General features: G+C 42.3%; 9 non-coding genes across 9 annotated transcripts; all 9 read right to left on the bottom strand.

The window, feature by feature from the left end:
* Window positions 1-11325: 11325 nt before the first annotated feature.
* LOC134995501 (U1 spliceosomal RNA) lies at window positions 11326-11489 on the bottom strand. The gene has a single exon (XR_010198277.1). It is a non-coding gene; the product is annotated as a U1 spliceosomal RNA (small nuclear RNA).
* A 669-nt stretch (window positions 11490-12158) lies between these two features.
* On the bottom strand, window positions 12159-12321 carry LOC134995509 (U1 spliceosomal RNA). The gene has a single exon (XR_010198285.1). It is a non-coding gene; the product is annotated as a U1 spliceosomal RNA (small nuclear RNA).
* A 152-nt stretch (window positions 12322-12473) lies between these two features.
* Window positions 12474-12637, bottom strand: LOC134995502 (U1 spliceosomal RNA). Its single transcript, XR_010198278.1, has one exon. It is a non-coding gene; the product is annotated as a U1 spliceosomal RNA (small nuclear RNA).
* Window positions 12638-13308: 671 nt separating this feature from the next.
* On the bottom strand, window positions 13309-13471 carry LOC134995506 (U1 spliceosomal RNA). The gene has a single exon (XR_010198282.1). It is a non-coding gene; the product is annotated as a U1 spliceosomal RNA (small nuclear RNA).
* Window positions 13472-13623: 152 nt separating this feature from the next.
* LOC134995503 (U1 spliceosomal RNA) lies at window positions 13624-13787 on the bottom strand. The gene has a single exon (XR_010198279.1). It is a non-coding gene; the product is annotated as a U1 spliceosomal RNA (small nuclear RNA).
* Window positions 13788-14458: 671 nt separating this feature from the next.
* Window positions 14459-14621, bottom strand: LOC134995507 (U1 spliceosomal RNA). Its single transcript, XR_010198283.1, has one exon. It is a non-coding gene; the product is annotated as a U1 spliceosomal RNA (small nuclear RNA).
* Window positions 14622-14773: 152 nt separating this feature from the next.
* Window positions 14774-14938, bottom strand: LOC134995508 (U1 spliceosomal RNA). Its single transcript, XR_010198284.1, has one exon. It is a non-coding gene; the product is annotated as a U1 spliceosomal RNA (small nuclear RNA).
* A 7526-nt stretch (window positions 14939-22464) lies between these two features.
* LOC134995510 (U1 spliceosomal RNA) lies at window positions 22465-22627 on the bottom strand. The gene has a single exon (XR_010198286.1). It is a non-coding gene; the product is annotated as a U1 spliceosomal RNA (small nuclear RNA).
* A 152-nt stretch (window positions 22628-22779) lies between these two features.
* Window positions 22780-22943, bottom strand: LOC134995504 (U1 spliceosomal RNA). The gene has a single exon (XR_010198280.1). It is a non-coding gene; the product is annotated as a U1 spliceosomal RNA (small nuclear RNA).
* Window positions 22944-23674: the final 731 nt, after the last annotated feature.

The raw sequence follows: 23674 nt of genomic DNA, 5'->3' as shown, positions 1-23674 counted from the left end.
ACAGCAATGGAAGCATGCTGGGCCCATAACCCAGCGGTAGGCAGATTGAAACTATCCTCTGCTATATGCATTTTTTTTTTGTTAATTAAAGTAATCCAAAACTGGGATTGATATTTTGGCTCTTTTATTTTTACTTAAAGTACAATAACTTTTACCATTTTAATTTGTTTTAATAGTATATTGACAGTATTGTTTTCTTTCAAAAATCCACTTAATTTTCTTTACCCTATTATTAAAATGGTAATTGACAAAAACAAACTACATTGTCACCAGAAGAGCAATACAAAATGTACAAGTGATATATTAAAATCATCTTTCCAGCTTGAATTTCAATGATGCATTGGGGCAACGATTTTGTGAGAAACATCTTCACCCTTAAATAAAGATTTTCTTAATTCCTTACCTGTGTGCTAATTAGATATCACCTTGTTTTCACATTAAACAGACTTCCACATGAGAAAGCAGCAAGGATACAGTGGTGTTAATGTTTCCTGGTGTCAACCTGTATTATTTCAGTAGACATTGAAATGAGGATGCTTCTTGCTGCCTTTCCAATGAAGCAAGTTTAATTTAGTAATAGGTGAAAAACCATCCCTACAAAGGTGTTAATCAGAGACTTGGCTTTGTGGACACTTTTCAGAGAACAAATTTGTTAGCATAAAAATAAAGCCAGAAAATGAAGAGCTGTTTAATCACTCAATTGGATTTTTTTTGCCAGCATATTTCTTTTTCTCTGCAACCCACTGCTAAATTGTGCTTCCTAGCTGTTTTTATAAAATCACTGAATCAAATCTAACTCTGATTACATCAGAGAAGGCCAGGTACCCTACACCATAACAGGGGGTTTGAAATTTTGACTTGTCTACTTAAAGATCACCAAAATCTGATAACAAGGTCAATTACGTCCCTGGTTGGGATTGAACCACCAACCTTTTGGTTAGTAGCCGGACACACTAACCGATTGCGCCACAGAGACACTTTGCAAAAGTCCATACTGACAAAGGCTAATAAGCATTCATCTAAAACGTTTCCTAGAAAAACTTTAAAAAGTCAATAATCTGGAGAGTTTTTGTTAGATGTTTCTTCCATCAACCAACGAAGAAACACATTGGTACTTTCCCATGAGTGAGTGCTTCAGGATCTCTTGCACTTACATGTGCAGCAGAGTACAGCAATGGAAGCATGCTGGGCCCATAACCCAGCGGTAGGCAGATTGAAACTATCATCTGCTATATGCATTTTTTTTGTTAATTAAAGTAATCCAAAACTGGGATTGATATTTTGGCTCTTTTATTTTTACTTAAAGTACAATAACTTTTACCATTTTAATTTGTTTTAATAGTATATTGACAGTATTGTTTTCTTTCAAAAATCCACTTAATTTTCTTTACCCTATTATTAAAATGGTAATTGACAAAAACAAACTACATTGTCACCAGAAGAGCAATACAAAATGTACAAGTGATATATTAAAATCATCTTTCCAGCTTGAATTTCAATGATGCATTGGGGCAACGATTTTGTGAGAAACATCTTCACCCTTAAATAAAGATTTTCTTAATTCCTTACCTGTGTGCTAATTAGATATCACCTTGTTTTCACATTAAACAGACTTCCACATGAGAAAGCAGCAAGGATACAGTGGTGTTAATGTTTCCTGGTGTCAACCTGTATTATTTCAGTAGACTTTGAAATGAGGATGCATCTTGCTGCCTTTCCAATGAAGCAAGTTTAATTTAGTAATAGGTGAAAAACCATCCCTACAAAGGTGTTAATCAGAGACTTGGCTTTGTGGACACTTTTCAGAGAACAAATTTGTTAGCATAAAAATAAAGCCAGAAAATGAAGAGCTGTTTAATCACTCAATTGGATTTTTTTTGCCAGCATATTTCTTTTTCTCTGCAACCCACTGCTAAATTGTGCTTCCTAGCTGTTTTTATAAAATCACTGAATCAAATCTAACTCTGATTACATCAGAGAAGGCCAGGTACCCTACACCATAACAGGGGGTTTGAAATTTTGACTTGTCTACTTAAAGATCACCAAAATCTGATAACAAGGTCAATTACGTCCCTGGTTGGGATTGAACCACCAACCTTTTGGTTAATAGCCGGACACACTAACCGATTGCGCCACAGAGACACTTTGCAAAAAGTATATACTGACAAAGTCTAATAAGCATATATCTAGAACGTTTCCTAGAAAAACTTTAAAAAGTCAATAATCTGGAGAGTTTTTGTAAGATGTTTCTTCCATCAACCAATGAAGAAACACATTGGTACTTTCCCATGATGAGTGAGTGCTTCAGGATCTCTTGCACTTACATGTGCAGCAGAATACTGCAATGGAAGCATGCTGGGCCCATTACCCAGAGGTAGGCAGATTGAAACTATCCTCTGCTATATGCATTTTTTTTGTTAATTAAAGTAATCCAAAACTGGGATTGATATGTTAGCTCTTTTATGTTTACTTAAAGTACAATAACTTTTACCATTTTAATTTGTTTTAATAGTATATTGACAGTATTGTTTTCTTTCAAAAATCCACTTAATTTTTTTTACCCTATTATTAAAATGGTAATTGACAAAAACAAACTACATTGTTACCAGAAGAGCAATACAAAATGTACAAGTGATATATTAAAATCATCTTTCCAGCTTGAATTTCAATGATGCATTGGGGCAACGATTTTGTGAGAAACATCTTCACCCTTAAATAAAGATTTTCTTAATTCCTTACCTGTGTGCTAATTAGATATCACCTTGTTTTCACATTAAACAAACTTCCACATGAGAAAGCAGCAAGGATGCATTGGCGTTAATGTTTCCTGGTGTCAACCTGTATTATTTCAGTAGACATTGAAATGAGGATGCATCTTGCTGCCTTTCCAATGAAGCAAGTTTAATTTAGTAATAGGTGAAAAACCATCCTTACAAAGGTGTTCATCAGAGACTTGGCTTTGTGGACACTTTTCAGAGAACAAATTTGTTAGCATAAAAATAAAGCCAGAAAATGAAGAGCTGTTTAATCACTCAATTGGATTTTTTTGCCAGCATATTTTTTTTCTCTGCAACCCACTGCTAAATTGTGCTTCCTAGCTGTTTTTTATAAAATCACTTAATCAAATCTAACTCTGATTACATAAGAGAAAGCCAGGTACCCTACATCACAGGTTCTCAAACTCGGTCCTCAGGACCCTACACAGTGCATGTTTTGCAGGTAACCCAGCAGGAGTACAGGTGTATTAATTGCTCACTATCACATTTTAAAAGGCCCAGAGGTGCAGCTAATTATTTCACTTGTGATTCTGTGAGGATACCTGCAAAACATGCACTGTGTGGGGTCCTGAGGACCGAGTTTGAGAACCTATGCCCTACATCATAAGAGGGGGTTTAATATTTTGACTTGTCTACTTAAAGATCACCAAAACCTGATCACAAGGTCAATTACATCCCTGGGTGGGATTGAACCACCAACCTTTTGGTTAGTAGCCAAACACACTAACTGATTGCACCACAGAAACACTTTGCAAAAATGCATACTGACAAAGGCTAATAAGCATTCATCTAGAACGTTTCCTAGAAAAACTTTAAAAAGTCAATAATCTGGAGAGTTTTTGTAAGATGTTTCTTAGATCAACCAACGAAGAAACACATTGGTACTTTCCCATGATGAGTGAGTGCTTCAGGATCTCTTGCACTTACATGTGCAGCAGAGTACTGCAATGGAAGCATGCTGGGCTCATAACCCAGAGTTAGGCAGATTGAAACTATCCTCTGCTATATGCATTTTTTTAATTAAAGTAATCCAAAACTGGGATTGATATTTTAGCTCTTTTATTTTTACTTAAAGTACAATAACTTTTACCATCTTAATTTGTTTTAATAGTATATTGACAGTATTGTTTTCTTTCAAAAATCCACTTAATTTTCTTTACCCTATTATTAAAATGGTAATTGACAAAAACAAACTACATTGTCACCAGAAGAGCAATACAAAATGTACAAGTGATATATTAAAATCATCTTTCCAGCTTGAATTTCAATGATGCATTGGGGCAACGATTTTGTGAGAAACATTTTCACCCTTAAATAAAGATTTTCTTAATTCCTTACCTGTGTGCTAATTAGATATCACCTTGTTTTCACATTAAACAGACTTCCACATGAGAAAGCAGCAAGGATGCAGTGGCGTTAATGTTTCCTGGTGTCAACCTGTATTATTTCAGTAGACATTGAAATGAGGATGCATCTTGCTGCCTTTCCAATGAAGCAAGTTTAATTTAGTAATAGGTGAAAAACCTTCCTTACAAAGGTGTTAATCAGAGACTTGGCTTTGTGGACACTTTTCAGAGAACAAATTTGTTAGCATAAAAATAAAGCCAGAAAATTAAGAGCTGTTTAATCACTCAATTGGATTTTTTTTGCCAGCATATTTCTTTTTCTCTGCAACCCACTGCTAAATTGTGCTTCCTAGCTGTTTTTATAAAATCACTGAATCAAATCTAACTCTGATTACATCAGAGAAGGCCAGGTACCCTACACCATAACAGGGGGTTTGAAATTTTGACTTGTCTACTTAAAGATCACCAAAATCTGATAACAAGGTCAATTACGTCCCTGGGTGGGATTGAACCACCAACCTTTTAGCTAATAGCCGTGCACACTAACTGATTGCGCCACAGAGACACTTTGCAAAAGTCCATACTGACAAAGGCTAATAAGCATTCATCTAAAACGTTTCCTAGAAAAACTTTAAAAAGTCAATAATCTGGAGAGTTTTTGTAAGATGTTTCTTCCAACAACCAACGAAGAAACACATTGGTACTTCCCCATGATGAGTGAGTGCTTCAGGATCTCTTGCACTTACATGTGCAGCAGAGTACTGCAATGGAAGCATGCTGGGCCCATAACCCAGAGGTAGGCAGATTGAAACTATCCTCTGCTATATGCATTTTTTTTTTAATTAAAGTAATCCAAAACTGGGATTGATATTTTAGCTCTTTTACTTTTACTTAAAGTACAATAACTTTTACCATCTTAATTTTTTTTTATAGTATATTGACAGTATTGTTTTCTTTCAAAAATCCACTTAATTTTCTTTACCCTATTATTAAAATGGTAATTGACAAAAACAAACTACATTGTCACCAGAAGAGCAATACAAAATGTACAAGTGATATATTAAAATCATCTTTCCAGCTTGAATTTCAATGATGCATTGGGGCAACGATTTTGTGAGAAACATCTTCACCCTTAAATAAAGATTTTCTTAATTCCTTACCTGTGTGCTAATTAGATATCACCTTGTTTTCACATTAAACAGACTTCCACATGAGAAAGCAGCAAGGATACAGTGGTGTTAATGTTTCCTGGTGTCAACCTGCATTATTTCAGTAGACATTGAAATGAGGATGCATCTTGCTGCCTTTCCAATGAAGCAAGTTTAATTTAGTAATAGGTGAAAAACCATCCCTACAAAGGTGTTAATCAGAGACTTGGCTTTGTGGACACTTTTCAGAGAACAAATTTGTTAGCATAAAAATAAAGCCAGAAAATGAAGAGCTGTTTAATCACTCAATTGGATTTTTTTTGCCAGCATATTTCTTTTTCTCTGCAACCCACTGCTAAATTGTTCTTCCTAGCTGTTTTTATAAAATCACTGAATCAAATCTAACTCTGATTACATCAGAGAAGGCCAGGTACCCTACACCATAACAGGGGGTTTGAAATTTTGACTTGTCTACTTAAAGATCACCAAAATCTGATAAGAAGATCAATTACGTCCCTGGTTGGGATTGAACCACCAACCTTTTGGTTAGTAGCCGGACACACTAACCGATTGCGCCACAGAGACACTTTGCAAAAAGTACATACTGACAAAGTCTAATAAGCATATATCTAGAACGTTTCCTAGAAAAACTTTAAAAAGTCAATAATCTGGAGAGTTTTTGTAAGATGTTTCTTCCATCAACCAATGAAGAAACACATTGGTACTTTCCCATGATGAGTGAGTGCTTCAGGATCTCTTGCACTTACATGTGCAGCAGAGTACTGCAATGGAAGCATGCTGGGCCCATTACCCAGAGGTAGGCAGATTGAAACTATCCTCTGCTATATGCATTTTTTTTGTTAATTAAAGTAATCCAAAACTGGGATTGATATGTTAGCTCTTTTATGTTTACTTAAAGTACAATAACTTTTACCATTTTAATTTGTTTTAATAGTATATTGACAGTATTGTTTTCTTTCAAAAATCCACTTAATTTTTTTTACCCTATTATTAAAATGGTAATTGACAAAAACAAACTACATTGTTACCAGAAGAGCAATACAAAATGTACAAGTGATATATTAAAATCATCTTTCCAGCTTGAATTTCAATGATGCATTGGGGCAACGATTTTGTGAGAAACATCTTCACCCTTAAATAAAGATTTTCTTAATTCCTTACCTGTGTGCTAATTAGATATCACCTTGTTTTCACATTAAACAGACTTCCACATGAGAAAGCAGCAAGGATGCAGTGGCGTTAATGTTTCCTGGTGTCAACCTGTATTATTTCAGTAGACATTGAAATGAGGATGCATCTTGCTGCCTTTCCAATGAAGCAAGTTTAATTTAGTAATAGGTGAAAAACCTTCCTTACAAAGGTGTTAATCAGAGACTTGGCTTTGTGGACACTTTTCAGAGAACAAATTTGTTAGCATAAAAATAAAGCCAGAAAATTAAGAGCTGTTTAATCACTCAATTGGATTTTTTTTGCCAGCATATTTCTTTTTCTCTGCAACCCACTGCTAAATTGTGCTTCCTAGCTGTTTTTATAAAATCACTGAATCAAATCTAACTCTGATTACATCAGAGAAGGCCAGGTACCCTACACCATAACAGGGGGTTTGAAATTTTGACTTGTCTACTTAAAGATCACCAAAATCTGATAACAAGGTCAATTACGTCCCTGGGTGGGATTGAACCACCAACCTTTTAGCTAATAGCCGTGCACACTAACTGATTGCGCCACAGAGACACTTTGCAAAAGTCCATACTGACAAAGGCTAATAAGCATTCATCTAAAACGTTTCCTAGAAAAACTTTAAAAAGTCAATAATCTGGAGAGTTTTTGTAAGATGTTTCTTCCAACAACCAACGAAGAAACACATTGGTACTTTCCCATGATGAGTGAGTGCTTCAGGATCTCTTGCACTTACATGTGCAGCAGAGTACTGCAATGGAAGCATGCTGGGCCCATAACCCAGAGGTAGGCAGATTGAAACTATCCTCTGCTATATGCATTTTTTTTTTAATTAAAGTAATCCAAAACTGGGATTGATATTTTAGCTCTTTTATTTTTACTTAAAGTACAATAACTTTTACCATCTTAATTTTTTTTTATAGTATATTGACAGTATTGTTTTCTTTCAAAAATCCACTTAATTTTCTTTACCCTATTATTAAAATGGTAATTGACAAAAACAAACTACATTGTCACCAGAAGAGCAATACAAAATGTACAAGTGATATATTAAAATCATCTTTCCAGCTTGAATTTCAATGATGCATTGGGGCAACGATTTTGTGAGAAACATCTTCACCCTTAAATAAAGATTTTCTTAATTCCTTACCTGTGTGCTAATTAGATATCACCTTGTTTTCACATTAAACAGACTTCCACATGAGAAAGCAGCAAGGATGCATTGGCGTTAATGTTTCCTGGTGTCAACCTGTATTATTTCAGTAGACAATGAAATGAGGATGCATCTTGCTGCCTTTCCAATGAAGCAAGTTTAATTTAGTAATAGGTGAAAAACCATCCTTACAAAGGTGTTCATCAGAGACTTGGCTTTGTGGACACTTTTCAGAGAACAAATTTGTTAGCATAAAAATAAAGCCAGAAAATGAAGAGCTGTTTAATCACTCAATTGGATTTTTTTGCCAGCATATTTTTTTTCTCTGCAACCCACTGCTAAATTGTGCTTCCTAGCTGTTTTTTATAAAATCACTTAATCAAATCTAACTCTGATTACATAAGAGAAGGCCAGGTACCCTACATCACAGGTTCTCAAACTCGGTCCTCAGGACCCTACACAGTGCATGTTTTGCAGGTAACCCAGCAGGAGTACAGGTGTATTAATTGCTCACTAACACATTTTAAAAGGCCCAGAGGTGCAGCTAATTATTTCACTTGTGATTCTGTGAGGATACCTGCAAAACATGCACTGTGTGGGGTCTTGAGGACCGAGTTTGAGAACCTATGCCCTACATCATAAGAGGGGGTTTGATATTTTGACTTGTCTACTTAAAGATCACCAAAACCTGATCACAAGGTCAATTACATCCCTGGGTGGGATTGAACCACCAACCTTTTGGTTAGTAGCCAAACACACTAACTGATTGCACCACAGAGACACTTTGCAAAAATGCATACTGACAAAGGCTAATAAGCATTCATCTAGAACGTTTCCTAGAAAAACTTTAAAAAGTCAATAATCTGGAGAGTTTTTGTAAGATGTTTCTTAGATCAACCAACGAAGAAACACATTGGTACTTTCCCATGATGAGTGAGTGCTTCAGGATCTCTTGCACTTACATGTGCAGCAGAGTACTGCAATGGAAGCATGCTGGGCTTTTAACCCAGAGTTAGGCAGATTGAAACTATCCTCTGCTATATGCATTTTTTTTAATTAAAGTAATCCAAAACTGGGATTGATATTTTAGCTCTTTTATTTTTACTTAAAGTACAATAACTTTTACCATCTTAATTTGTTTTAATAGTATATTGACAGTATTGTTTTCTTTCAAAAATCCACTTAATTTTCTTTACCCTATTATTAAAATGGTAATTGACAAAAACAAACTACATTGTCACCAGAAGAGCAATACAAAATGTACAAGTGATATATTAAAATCATCTTTCCAGCTTGAATTTCAATGATGCATTGGGGCAACGATTTTGTGAGAAACATTTTCACCCTTAAATAAAGATTTTCTTAATTCCTTACCTGTGTGCTAATTAGATATCACCTTGTTTTCACATTAAACAGACTTCCACATGAGAAAGCAGCAAGGATGCAGTGGCGTTAATGTTTCCTGGTGTCAACCTGTATTATTTCAGTAGACATTGAAATGAGGATGCATCTTGCTGCCTTTCCAATGAAGCAAGTTTAATTTAGTAATAGGTGAAAAACCTTCCTTACAAAGGTGTTAATCAGAGACTTGGCTTTGTGGACACTTTTCAGAGAACAAATTTGTTAGCATAAAAATAAAGCCAGAAAATTAAGAGCTGTTTAATCACTCAATTGGATTTTTTTGCCAGCATATTTCTTTTTCTCTGCAACCCACTGCTAAATTGTGCTTCCTAGCTGTTTTTATAAAATCACTGAATCAAATCTAACTCTGATTACATCAGAGAAGGCCAGGTACCCTACACCATAACAGGGGGTTTGAAATTTTGACTTGTCTACTTAAAGATCACCAAAATCTGATAACAAGGTCAATTACGTCCCTGGGTGGGATTGAACCACCAACCTTTTAGCTAATAGCCGTGCACACTAACTGATTGCGCCACAGAGACACTTTGCAAAAGTCCATACTGACAAAGGCTAATAAGCATTCATCTAAAACGTTTCCTAGAAAAACTTTAAAAAGTCAATAATCTGGAGAGTTTTTGTAAGATGTTTCTTCCAACAACCAACGAAGAAACACATTGGTACTTTCCCATGATGAGTGAGTGCTTCAGGATCTCTTGCACTTACATGTGCAGCAGAGTACTGCAATGGAAGCATGCTGGGCCCATAACTAAGAGGTAGGCAGATTGAAACTATCCTCTGCTATATGCATTTTTTTTTTAATTAAAGTAATCCAAAACTGGGATTGATATTTTAGCTCTTTTATTTTTACTTAAAGTACAATAACTTTTACCATCTTAATTTTTTTTTATAGTATATTGACAGTATTGTTTTCTTTCAAAAATCCACTTAATTTTCTTTACCCTATTATTAAAATGGTAATTGACAAAAACAAACTACATTGTCACCAGAAGAGCAATACAAAATGTACAAGTGATATATTAAAATCATCTTTCCAGCTTGAATTTCAATGATGCATTGGGGCAACAATTTTGTGAGAAACATCTTCACCATTAAATAAAGATTTTCTTAATTCCTTACCTGTGTGCCACTTAGATATCACCTTGTTTTCACATTAAACAGACTTCCACATGAGAAAGCAGCAAGGATGCATTGGCGTTATTGTTTCCTGGTGTCAACCCGTATTATTTCAGTAGACATTGAAATGAGGATGCATCTTGCTGCCTTTCCAATGAAGCAAGTTTAATTTAGTAATAGGTGAAAAACCATCCCTACAAAGGTGTTCATCAGAGACTTGGCTTTGTGGACACTTTTCAGAGAACAAATTTGTTAGCATTAAAATAAAGCCAGAAAATGAAGAGCTGTTCAATCACTCAATTGGATTTTTCTGCCAGCATATTTTTTTTTCTCTGCAACCCACTGCTAAATTGTGCTTCCTAGCTATTTTTTATAAAATCACTTAATCAAAACTAACTCTGGTTACATCAGAGAAGGCCAGGTACCCTACATCATAAGAGGGGGTTTGAAATTTAGACTTGTCTACTTAAAGATCACCAAAACTTGATCACAAGGTCAATTACATCCCTGGGTGGGATTGAACCACCAACCTTTTGGTTAGTAGCCAAACACACTAACTGATTGCACCACAGAGACACTTTGCAAAAATGCATACTGACAAAGGCTAATAAGCATTCATCTAGAACGTTTCCTAGAAAAACCTTAAAAAGTCAATAATCTGGAGAGTTTTTGTAAGATGTTTCTTAGATCAACCAACGAAGAAACACATTGGTACTTTCCCATGATGAGTGAGTGCTTCAGGATCTCTTGCACTTACATGTGCAGCAGAGTACTGCAATGGAAGCATGCTGGGCCCATAACCCAGAGGTAGGCAGATTGAAACTATCCTCTGCTATATGCATTTTTTTTTGTTAATTAAAGTAATCCAAAACTGGGATTGATATTTTAGCTCTTTTATTTTTACTTAAAGTACAATAACTTTTACCATTTTAATTTGTTTTAATAGTATATTGACAGTATTGTTTTCTTTCAAAAATCAACTTAATAGTATCTCACCTTGCAGGTAAGTAGGAGTTGGGCTAGAGCTGGGGAGGGTCGCTGCTCGGGCACCCCCCTGTCAAGTGAAGGAGATCCAACTGAGGCAGCACAAGGGAACTCTCGAAAGAAGAACAAGGCTAGAGTAAGATCTGAGACAAAGAAATCTGACTTTTACCAGAGCTGACCAGAGGAAAGCACAAACACAGTCCCCCACTACCACAAATAATGCAGTCGAGTTTCCCACATTTGGGGAAATCACAGGGGTCAGCATACCAAGAATGCAATGAATGAACCTCACCCTGGGAGAACAATCTTCATGACCATGGTATCTCCTATGCAAAATAAGTATGATTTGGGATAGGGCTGGGGTGGGCCGCTGCTCAGGCACATCTCTGTCAAGTAAAGGAGATTAAGAGAGGCAGCACAAGGGAACTCTCATCTGGGGACAACAACTGCAGGGAGAACACATATTTTCAGATGAACATGGGAGGGCAGAAGGCTGCCTAATACTGAAGCACCCCCAAACAACAAACCAAATGCAACAACTAGGCAAGCATTCCTGGGGGAAGGCCTGCAGCAGATGGATTTGCATATGGTGATGTCATCCAAGCAGTGGGTCAAAGTTGGCTTCAACCCTCGTCTGCATATGAAAAGAGAAAAGGGGCGTGCAGGGCATGGCAGCCTTTTGCGGCGCTTGGAAGACCCCTAGTTCGCATTAAACACCTCCACCCTCCTTCGGTGTGGGGCTCATGTTGGCTATGCCCCAGCCCCTGAAGCATTCAAGCTGATTTCTTGCAGCGGCTGGGCACTGTAACAGCTCCAGAGCTGATCTGTAAGGCAAGTAAAAGGGTGTGGGCCCTGCAGCACTACCTGTAGTTCGCATTGTGCGTTGGAAGGCACAAATTAAGCAGACGGGAGAAGTCAGGATAGTGCGCAAGGGCATAGAAGGGAGTTGCTCAAGAAAAGAGAAGTGGAAACAGACAGCAAACTAGGCTGGAGAGAGACCTGAGACAAAGAGATCTGAATTATACGAGAGCCGACCAGGGGAAACACAAATTATGCAGTCAAGTGTCCAACATTTGGGGAAACCGCAGGAGCAGCACACCCAGAGTGCAATGGGTGAGCCTTGCCCTGGGAGAAGCACCTTCATGATCATAGTATCTCACCTGGCAGGTAAGTAGGAGTTGGGCTAGAGCTGGGGAGGGTCGCTGCTCGGGCACCCCCCTGTCAAGTGAAGGAGATCCAACTGAGGCAGCACAAGGGAACTCTCGAAAGAAGAACAAGGCTAGAGGAAGATCTGAGACAAAGAAATCTGACTTTTACCAGAGCTGACCAGAGGAAAGCACAAACACAGTCCCCCACTACAACAAATAATGCAGTCAAGTTTCCCACATTTGGGGAAATCACAGGGGTCAGCATACCCAGAATGCAATGACTGAACCTCACCCTGGGAGAACAATCTTCATGACCATGGTATCTCCTATGCAAAATAAGTATGATTTGGGATAGGGCTGGGGAGGGCCGCTGCTCAGGCACATCTCTGTCAAGTAAAGGAGATTCAACAGAGGCAGCACAAGGGAACTCTCAGCAGGGGACAACAACTCCAGGGAGAACACATATTTTCAGATGAGCATGGGAGGGCAGAAGGTTGCCTAATACTGAAGCACCCCCAAACAACAAACCAAATGCAACAACTTGTGCAAGCATTCCTGGGGGAAGGCCTGCAGCAGATGGATTTGCATATGGTGATGTCATCCAAGCAGTGGGTCAAAGATGGCTTCAACCCTCGTCTGCATATGAAAAGAGAAAAGGGGCGTGCAGGGCATGGCAGCCTTTTGCGGCGCTTGGAAGACCCCTAGTTCGCATTAAACACCTCCACCCTCCTTCGGTGTGGGGCTCATGTTGGCTATGCCCCAGCCCCTGAAGCATTCAAGCTGATTTCTTGCAGCAGCTGGGCACTGTAACAGCTCCAGAGCTGATCTGTAAGGCAAGTAAAAGGGTGTGGGCCCTGCAGCACTACCTGTAGTTCGCATTGTGCGTTGGAAGGCACAAATTAAGCAGACGGGAGAAGTCAGGATAGTGCGCAAGGGCATAGAAGGGAGTGACTCAAGAAAAGAGAAATGGAAACAGACAGCAAACTAGGCTGGAGAGAGACCTGAGACAAAGAGATCTGAATTATACGAGAGCCGACCAGGGGAAACACAAATTATGCAGTCAAGATTCCCACATTTGGGGAAATCGCAGGAGCAGCACACCCAGAGTGCAATGGGTGAGCCTTGCCCTGGGAGAAGCACCTTCATGATCATAGTATCTCACCTGGCAGGTAAGTAAGATTTGGGATAGAGCTGGGGAGGGTCGCTGCTCGGGCACCCCCCTGTCAAGTGAAGGAGATCCAACCGAGGCAGCACAAGGAAACTCTCGAAAGAAGAACAAGGCTAGAGGAAGATCTGAGACAAATAAATCTGACTTTTACCAGAGCTGACCAGAGGAAAGAACAAACACAGTCCCCCACTACCACAAATAATGCAGTCGAGTTTCCCACATTTGGGGAAATCATAGGAGTCTGCATACCCAGAATGCAATGAATTAACCTCACCCTGGGAGAACAATCTTCATGACCATGGTATCTCCTATGCAAAATAAGTATGATTTGGGATAGGGCTGGGGAGGGCCGCTGCTCAGGCACATCTCTGTCAAGTAAAGGAGATTCAACTGAGGCAGCACAAGGGAACTCTCATCTGGGGACAACAACTGCAGGGAGAACACATATTTTCAGATGAACATGGTAGGGCAGAAGGCTGCCTAATACTGAAGCACCCCCAAACAACAAACCAAATGCAACAACTAGTGCAAGCATTCCTGGGGGAAGGCATGCAGCAGATGGATTTGCATATGGTGATGTCATCCAAGCAGTGGGTCAAAGTTGGCTTCAACCCTCGTCTGCATATGAAAAGAGAAAAGGGGCGTGCAGGGCATGGCGGCCTTTTGCGGCGCTTGGATGACCCCTAGTTCGCATTAAACACCTCCACCCTCCTTCGATGTGGGGCTCATGTTGGCTATGCCCCAGCCCCTGAAGCATTCAAGCTGATTTCTTGCAGCAGCTGGGCACTGTAACAGCTCCAGAGCTGCTCTGTAAGGCAAGTAAAAGGGCGTGGGCCCTGTAGCACTACCTGTAGTTTGCATTGTGCGTTGGAAGGCACAAAGTAAGCAGACGGGAGAAGTCAGGATAGTGCGCAAGGGCATAGAAGGGAGCGGCTCAAGAAAAGAGAAGTGGAAACAGACAGCAAACTAGGCTGGAGAGAGACCTGAGACAAAGAGATCTGAATTATACGAGAGCCGACCAGGGGAAACACAAATTATGCAGTCAAGTTTCCCACATTTGGGGAAATCACAGGAGCAGCACACCCAGAGTGCAATGGGTGAGCCTTGCCCTGGGAGAAGCACCTTCATGATCATAGTATCTCACCTGGCAGGTAAGTAGGAGTTGGGCTAGAGCTGGGGAGGGTCGCTGCTCGGGCACCCCCCTGTCAAGTGAAGGAGATCCAACTGAGGCAGCACAAGGGAACTCTCGAAAGAAGAACAAGGCTAGAGGAAAATCTGAGACAAATAAATCTGACTTTTACCAGAGCTGACAAGAGGAAAGCACAAACACAGTCCCCCACTACCACAAATAATGCAGTCGAGTTTCCCACATTTGGGGAAATCACAGGGGTCAGCATACCCAGAATGCAATGAATGAACCTCACCCTGGGAGAACAATCTTCATGAAAATGGTATTGTCACGATCCGGGTATCTGGACGCCATTTCTTTCCCATCAGATGCCTCCTAAGGCTGGCTCAGCGCTCCAGGACCGGATCCCATCTGTTGTCCTAGTGTTCACATTCCTGCATCCTCTCCTGTCTCTCTGAGACGCTGTCACAGTAACGCCTTATTACATCTGCATGGCGTCTCCCGCGGCCTCCGCCGCCGTCCCTGAGCTTCTGCATGCAGAGTGTCAGAGTGGCGATTACGTCAGCCGCGGCCTCCGCTGTGTCCGCGTGGTTGGATGTGCACTTGTCAGCCAGGCGTCTCCTGTCTCCAGTGGCCGGCGCCGCCATTACTGTTTTCATTACCACATGGATTACAAACCAAACTTCCCTCCAAGTGTCTGCATGGGCGCAGCCATCTTGGATTCTGTCAGCTGATCATTTCCTCCAATCTGTTGTCAGTATTGTTAATCTGCATAATTGCCTAGCCAATCCCTTCCTTGCTGCAGGTATAAATACACTGTGCCTGAGCAAGGAAGGCGTCAGTGCTTTGGTTGTCAAACCTAGTTCCTGTTTGTCTCTCTCCTGTGATTGTCTTCCAGGTTCCAGCTCCTGTCTCAAGACTTCCACCATAGAGACCCGCACCAGCATTCCACCTGCGGTGTAGCCTGACTCTCCAATCCATTGTGGATTCATCTGTTTCCAGCTACAACATTACCTGCTTCCAGCAGAGTACAGCTTCTCTTAAAGGGCCGGTGTCCTTTCTACACTTTACCACTCTCCACCGGTATTATTATTTCTCCGCTCTCTCAAGTTCTACATTTCAGTTCATATTTCATCGCTCCCAAGTTCATTTATTATTTAACTGGTTCCAGCCAGTATCCACTCCGTGCTAACAACAGTCTGGTTCCAGCCAGTATCCACAGCAGCCGTTTTATCTTCAGCAACCCAGCTTTTCCTGGAACACCAGCTGGTACAATCCTGGGTTATCTCCATTGCTACAGTCGGGCCTGGTAAGGACTTTCCATCTAGAAGATTATAAGAACTATCTCACACTACCAGTGCCCTGTGGCTCCTGCCATCCTGTAGTACCCAGGAACTGTATTTATTCTTTGCTGACTTTTACGTTTTCTTTTACTGCTGCTGTGTTGCGGAGTTGTCATAATAAACATCATTGACTTTTATCCAAGTTGTCGTGGTCACACCTTCGGGCAGTTATTATTCATGTTACTTACATGTCCAGGGGTCTGATACAACCTCCCAGGTTCCGGTACATCTCAGCCCCTACAACTGAGGCTGCCTCCTGTCAGCTCAGGCCCTCAGTTGTGACAGTAAGCACTGACCTAATGAATCCAGCCGGAGACCAGGATCAAGCGGCCAGGCCGATGCAAGAACTGGCAGCCCGACTAGAACATCAGGAGGCTGCACAGGGCCACATCATCCGCTGTCTCCAGGATTTCTCTACTCGGCTGGATGGGATTCAGACAACTCTCCGTGGATCAGGCGCGTCTGGTGCGTCAACCACAGTGACTCCAGCTATAACCCCACCCACCTTACCCATTTCTGCTCCACGTCTTCATCTTCCAACGCCAGCAAAATTTGACGGATCTCCAAGATTCTGCAGGGGATTTCTCAACCAGTGTGAGATTCAGTTTGAGCTACAACCTGGCAATTTTCCCAGTGACCGTACAAAAATTGCCTACATTATTTCTCTTCTCAGTGGCTCAGCCCTTGATTGGGCATCACCGTTATGGGAGAGGTCCGACACCCTGCTATCTTCCTACACTGCCTTCGTGTCAACATTCAGGCGCATCTTCGACGAGCCAGGCCGGGTAACCTCAGCTTCATCCGAGATTCTCCGTTTACGCCAGGGGTCACGTACTGTAGGACAATATCTGATACAGTTCCAGATCCTGGCATCCGAACTGGCATGGAACGACGAGGCCCTGTATGGTGCATTCTGGCATGGCTTATCTGAGCGTATTAAAGATGAGTTAGCTACCAGAGACTTACCTTCTAAGTTAGATGAGCTAATCTCACTCTGCACGAAAGTTGATTTACGTTTCAGAGAGAGAGCAACTGAGCGTGGAAGATCATCTGCTCCAAAATCTTCTGCTCCTCCTCCTCGTCAACTGTCACCATCTAAAGATGAGCCCATGCAACTTGGCCGTTCCCGTTTAACTCCTGCTGAGCGTCGAAGACGTCTCTCCGAGTCTCTCTGTCTCTATTGTGCAGCTCCGTCTCACACCATTAATGCCTGTCCCAAACGTCCGGGAAACTCCAAATCCTAGCTCGCCAAGGAGAGGGCCGGCTAGGAGTAATGATCTCCTCTCCATCTCCTCAAGATTGTAATCTCCCAGTCTCGCTTCAAGTTGCTCAACGTTATCGGAACGTCATTGCCCTCCTTGATTCCGGAGCAGCTGGGAACTTTATTACCGAAGCCTATGTTAAACGGTGGTCCCTACCCACCGAGAGACTTCCTTCGTCCATTTCTTTAACTGCCGTGGATGGCAGCAAAATTTTTGATGCAGTTATTTCTTTAAGGACTCTACCAGTTCGTCTGAGAGTGGGAGTTCTTCATTCCGAACTTATTTCTTTTTTAGTGATTCCAAGAGCCACACATCCTGTGGTCCTGGGCCTTCCATGGCTCCGTCTTCACAATCCTACAATTGATTGGACGACTACGCAAATCCTGGCATGGGGTTCCTCCTGTGCTGAGACATGTTTGTTTAAAGTATTGCCTGTCTGTTCTTCCTCCCCCAGGTCGTCTGATGTTCCACCTCCTCCATATCAAGATTTCACGGATGTGTTCAGTAAAGCTTCTGCTGATATCCTTCCTCCTCATAGAGAATGGGACTGCCCGATTGATCTCGTTCCAGGGAAGGTTCCACCTCGAGGCCGAACTTATCCGTTGTCTCTGCCTGAGACGCATTCTATGGAGGAATACATTAAAGAGATCCTAGCAAAGGGGTTCATTCGACCTTCTTCTTCCCCAGCCGGCGCAGGCTTCTTTTTTGTAAAAAAGAAAGATGGTGGTCTGCGGCCGTGCATCGACTACAGAGGTTTGAACGACATTACCATCAAGAACCGTTATCCTTTACCCCTGATTACTGAGCTCTTTGACAGAGTTAGCGGAGCTATCATCTTTACAAAGCTGGACTTGAGAGGTGCATACAATCTCATCCGGATCCGTGAGGGTGACGAGTGGAAGACCGCCTTTAACACCCGTGACGGACATTATGAGTACCTCGTCATGCCCTTCGGATTGAGTAATGCTCCAGCTGTCTTCCAGCATTTTGTCAATGAGATCTTCAGAGACATTCTATACCGTCATGTCGTGGTCTATCTAGACGATATCCTCATTTTTGCCAACGATTTAGAGGAACATCGTTTTTGGGTTAAAGAGGTTCTGTCCCATCTCCGTGTCAATCATCTCTATTGCAAATTAGAGAAATGCGTCTTTGAAGTCAAGTCCATTCCGTTTCTAGGGTACATTGTGTCCGGTTCCGGACTAGAGATGGATCCTGAGAAACTACAAGCAATCCAAAATTGGCCGATACCCTTAACCCTCAAAGGGGTCCAGAGGTTCTTGGGGTTCGCCAACTATTACCGAAAGTTTATACGAGACTTTTCCACCATTGTGGCGCCTATTACTGCTTTCACTAAGAAGGGTGCTAACCCGTCCAAGTGGTCTGAGGAAGCCATGCAAGCATTTCATCTTTTAAAACAAAGGTTCATCTCTGCGCCTGTTCTGAAACAGCCTGACATCGACTCTCCTTTCATCTTAGAGGTGGATGCCTCCTCCGTTGGAGTAGGAGCGGTGTTATCTCAGTGGGCTAAAGATGGCCATTTACACCCTTGCAGTTTCTTCTCCCGGAAGTTCTCCCCAGCTGAGCGCAACTATGCCATTGGCGACCAGGAGTTGCTAGCCATCAAGCTCGCTCTAGAAGAGTGGAGGTATCTGTTGGAGGGAGCTTCTCATTCAATCACCATACTTACAGACCACAAGAACCTTTTATATCTGAAAGGCGCACAATGTCTCAACCCTCGTCAGGCCAGATGGGCACTTTTCTTTTCCAGGTTCGACTTTAAACTCCAGTTCTGTCCGGGCTCTCAGAATCGCAAGGCCGATGCCCTTTCCCGCTCATGGGAGCAAGAAAATGAGTCAGAGTCTTCAGACAAGCATCCTATTATAAATCCGTTGGCATTCTCCACGGTAGGGATGGACTCTACGCCCCCATCAGGGAAAAGTTTTGTGAAACCGATGCTAAGGAAGAAGCTCATGCTTTGGGCCCATGCTTCCCGTTTTGCCGGACATACAGGTATCCAAAAAACCCTGGAGTTTATCTCTAGGTCCTATTGGTGGCCAACTCTGAAAAAGGACGTCTTGGAGTTTATTGCATCTTGCCCAAAGTGTGCTCAACATAAGGTATCCCGCCAGTCGCCTGCGGGGCAACTGGTTCCACTATCTGTTCCCCGTCGACCTTGGACCCATTTGTCGATGGATTTTATTACAGATTTACCCATGTGCAACAAGTTCAATACCATCTGGGTGGTAGTTGACCGGTTCACCAAGATGGCACACTTCATTCCTCTCACCGGTCTTCCGTCAGCTTCCAAGTTGGCTCAAGTATTCATACAAGAGATCTTCCGACTCCACGGTCTTCCTGAAGAAATTATCTCAGATCGAGGAGTTCAATTCACAGCCAAATTCTGGCGAAGTTTATGTCAAGTCCTTCAAGTCAAGCTAAAGTTTTCCACGGCTTACCATCCTCAGACCAATGGTCAAACCGAGAGGGTGAATCAGGACTTGGAGGCCTTCCTCCGCATCTATGTGTCCTCCTCTCAAGATGACTGGGTTCAATTACTTCCCTGGGCCGAGTTCTGTCATAACAACCAGTATCATTCTTCATCTGCTTCAACACCATTCTTCACTAACTTTGGATTCCACCCTAAAGTCCCTGAGTTCCAACCGCTTCCAGCAACTTCTGTTCCCGCAGTGGATATCACCTTGCATCAGTTTGCCAATATCTGGAAGAGCGTACGATCAGCTCTGCTCAAGGCATCGTTCAGGTACAAGAAGTTTGCGGATAAGAAGCGTCGAGCAGTTCCTGCTCTCAAGGTGGGTGATCGGGTATGGTTATCCACGAAGAATTTGAGGTTAAGAGTTCCCAGTATGAAGTTTGCACCTCGCTATATCGGTCCTTTCAAGATTGAACAAGTCATCAATCCTGTTGCTTACAGACTTCAGTTGCCTCCCTTCTTAAAAATACCCAGGACATTCCATGTTTCCCTGTTGAAACCACTGATCTTGAATCGGTTTCATTCCTCACTTCCTCCAACTCCGAAAGTCCAAACTCAACGAGGCGTTGAGTATGAAGTGGCCAAGATCCTGGACTCACGTCACCGTTACGGTCAACTACAGTATCTTATTGACTGGAAGGGTTACGGCCCTGAGGAACGTTCATGGACCAATGCTTCTGATGTCCATGCTCCTGCCTTGGTCCGGAGATTCCATTCCAAGTTTCCTCAAAAGCCAAAGAAGTGTCCTGGGGCCACTCCTAAAGGGGGGGGGGTGCTGTCACGATCCGGGTATCTGGACGCCATTTCTTACCCATCAGATGCCTCCTAAGGCTGGCTCAGCGCTCCAGGACCGGATCCCATCTGTTGTCCTAGTGTTCACATTCCTGCATCCTCTCCTGTCTCTCTGAGACGCTGTCACAGTAACGCCTTATTACATCTGGCATGGCGTCTCCCGCGGCCTCCGCCGCCGTCCCTGAGCTTCTGCATGCAGAGTGTCAGAGTGGCGATTACGTCAGCCGCGGCCTCCGCTGTGTCCGCGTGGTTGGATGTGCACTTGTCAGCCAGGCGTCTCCTGTCTCCAGTGGCCGGCGCCGCCATTACTGTTTTCATTACCACATGGATTACAAACCAAACTTCCCTCCAAGTGTCTGCATGGGCGCAGCCATCTTGGATTCTGTCAGCTGATCATTTCCTCCAATCTGTTGTCAGTATTGTTAATCTGCATAATTGCCTAGCCAATCCCTTCCTTGCTGCAGGTATAAATACACTGTGCCTGAGCAAGGAAGGCGTCAGTGCTTTGGTTGTCAAACCTAGTTCCTGTTTGTCTCTCTCCTGTGATTGTCTTCCAGGTTCCAGCTCCTGTCTCAAGACTTCCACCATAGAGACCCGCACCAGCATTCCACCTGCGGTGTAGCCTGACTCTCCAATCCATTGTGGATTCATCTGTTTCCAGCTACAACATTACCTGCTTCCAGCAGAGTACAGCTTCTCTTAAAGGGCCGGTGTCCTTTCTACACTTTACCACTCTCCACCGGTATTATTATTTCTCCGCTCTCTCAAGTTCTACATTTCAGTTCATATTTCATCGCTCCCAAGTTCATTTATTATTTAACTGGTTCCAGCCAGTATCCACTCCGTGCTAACAACAGTCTGGTTCCAGCTAGTATCCACAGCAGCCGTTTTATCTTCAGCAACCCAGCTTTTCCTGGAACACCAGCTGGTACAATCCTGGGTTATCTCCATTGCTACAGTCGGGCCTGGTAAGGACTTTCCATCTAGAAGATTATAAGAACTATCTCACACTACCAGTGCCCTGTGGCTCCTGCCATCCTGTAGTACCCAGGAACTGTATTTATTCTTTGCTGACTTTTACGTTTTCTTTTACTGCTGCTGTGTTGCGGAGTTGTCATAATAAACATCATTGACTTTTATCCAAGTTGTCGTGGTCACACCTTCGGGCAGTTATTATTCATGTTACTTACATGTCCAGGGGTCTGATACAACCTCCCAGGTTCCGGTACATCTCAGCCCCTACAACTGAGGCTGCCTCCCGTCAGCTCAGGCCCTCAGTTGTGACAGGTATCTCCTATGCAAAATAAGTATGATTTGGGATAGGGCTGGGGAGGGCCGCTGCTCAGGCACATCTCTGTCAAGTAAAGGAGATTCAACTGAGGCAGCACAAGGGAACTCTCATCTGAGGACAACAACTGCAGGGAGAACACATTTTTTCAGATGAACATGGTAGGGCAGAAGGCTGCCTAATACTGAAGCACCCCCAAACAACAAACCAAATGCAACAACTAGTGCAAGCATTCCCGGGGGAAGGCATGCAGCAGATGGATTTGCATATGGTGATGTCATCCAAGCAGTGGGTCAAAGTTGGCTTCAACCCTCGTCTGCATATGAAAAGAGAAAAAGGGCGTGCAAGGCATGGCGGCCTTTTGCGGCGCTTGGATGACCCCTAGTTCGCATTAAACACCTCCACCCTCCTTCGGTGTGGGGCTCATGTTGGCTATGCCCCAGCCCCTGAAGCATTCAAGCTGATTTCTTGCAGCAGCTGGGCACTGTAACAGCTCCAGAGCTGCTCTGTAAGGCAAGTAAAAGGGCGTGGGCCCTGCAGCACTACCTGTAGTTTGCATTGTGCGTTGGAAGGCACAAAGTAAGCAGACGGGAGAAGTCAGGATAGTGCGCAAGGGCATAGAAGGGAGCGGCTCAAGAAAAGAGAAGTGGAAACAGACAGCAAACTAGGCTGGAGAGAGACCTGAGACAAAGAGATCTGAATTATACGAGAGCCGACCAGGGGAAACACAAATTATGCAGTCTAGTGTCCAACATTTGGGGAAACCGCAGGAGCAGCACACCCAGAGTGCAATGGGTGAGCCTTGCCCTGGGAGAAGCACCTTCATGATCATAGTATCTCACCTGGCAGGTAAGTAGGAGTTGGGCTAGAGCTGGGGAGGGTCACTGCTCGGGCACCCCCCTGTCAAGTGAAGGAGATCCAACTGAGGCAGCACAAGGGAACTCTCGAAAGAAGAACAAGGCTAGAGGAAGATCTGAGACAAAGAAATCTGACTTTTACCAGAGCTGACCAGAGGAAAGCACAAACACAGTCCCTCACTACCACAAATAATGCAGTCCAGTTTCCCACATTTGGGGAAATCACAGGGATCAGCATACCCAGAATGCAATGAATGAACCTCACCCTGGGAGAACAATCTTCATGACCATGGTATCTCCTATGCAAAATAAGTATGATTTGGGATAGGGCTGGGGAGGGCCGCTGCTCAGGCACATCTCTGTCAAGAATTTATAAAGTCTATACATATATATAACCAAATGTCAATATATATATATAGAACCCAGCGCTCCTATCAAAACGTATCTATTTCACCAATTTGTTGCTTATTTAATCTTTATACATCTATTAATTTTCACCATATATTATAAAATGCTGCTCCCATAGGTAGTACTGTTCTACCAATAATAAACCAAATTTTAAAGATAATCACACTTGTTATCAAGGGAGCGCAAAAAATAAAATATACAAGCTCTTTATTTTTAAAAAATATATATAGACAGAAGAAACCCACATTCAATAAAATACAATGGAGTCAACATATATAGGCACCACTATCCATATCTAAATGTAATCAGTATCTATTTCATATTGCCCTTGATGACAACGGAATGTCTATTAAAGTGTCCAAAAAATCCTCCTGGATACAGCTGTTGTAATTTAATCGTTACTTTCCAATTGTAATTGATACATTAAATTCCTTCTTGTGGATGAACAGCAACAGTTGTAACCAACGCCTCTTATTTACTGCAGTTAAAGTTCATATGTAACTCACGTGAGTAATGAAAGAAAACAGGGGGATAGCGCTGTGATGGTTGGTGAAACACAGCGGTATGCTACGACCCCCGTTAACCGTGGCTGGATCTTATTGGCACTCGCGGTCGGGATATTCCTCCCTGCCGTGGGGT

The sequence above is a fragment of the Pseudophryne corroboree genome, unplaced genomic scaffold (assembly GCF_028390025.1).
Source record: "Pseudophryne corroboree isolate aPseCor3 unplaced genomic scaffold, aPseCor3.hap2 scaffold_1392, whole genome shotgun sequence".
Classification (NCBI taxonomy): Eukaryota; Metazoa; Chordata; class Amphibia; order Anura; family Myobatrachidae; genus Pseudophryne; species Pseudophryne corroboree.
Note: the sequence above shows the minus strand (reverse complement) of the source record. Positions and strands in the feature narration are given on the sequence as shown.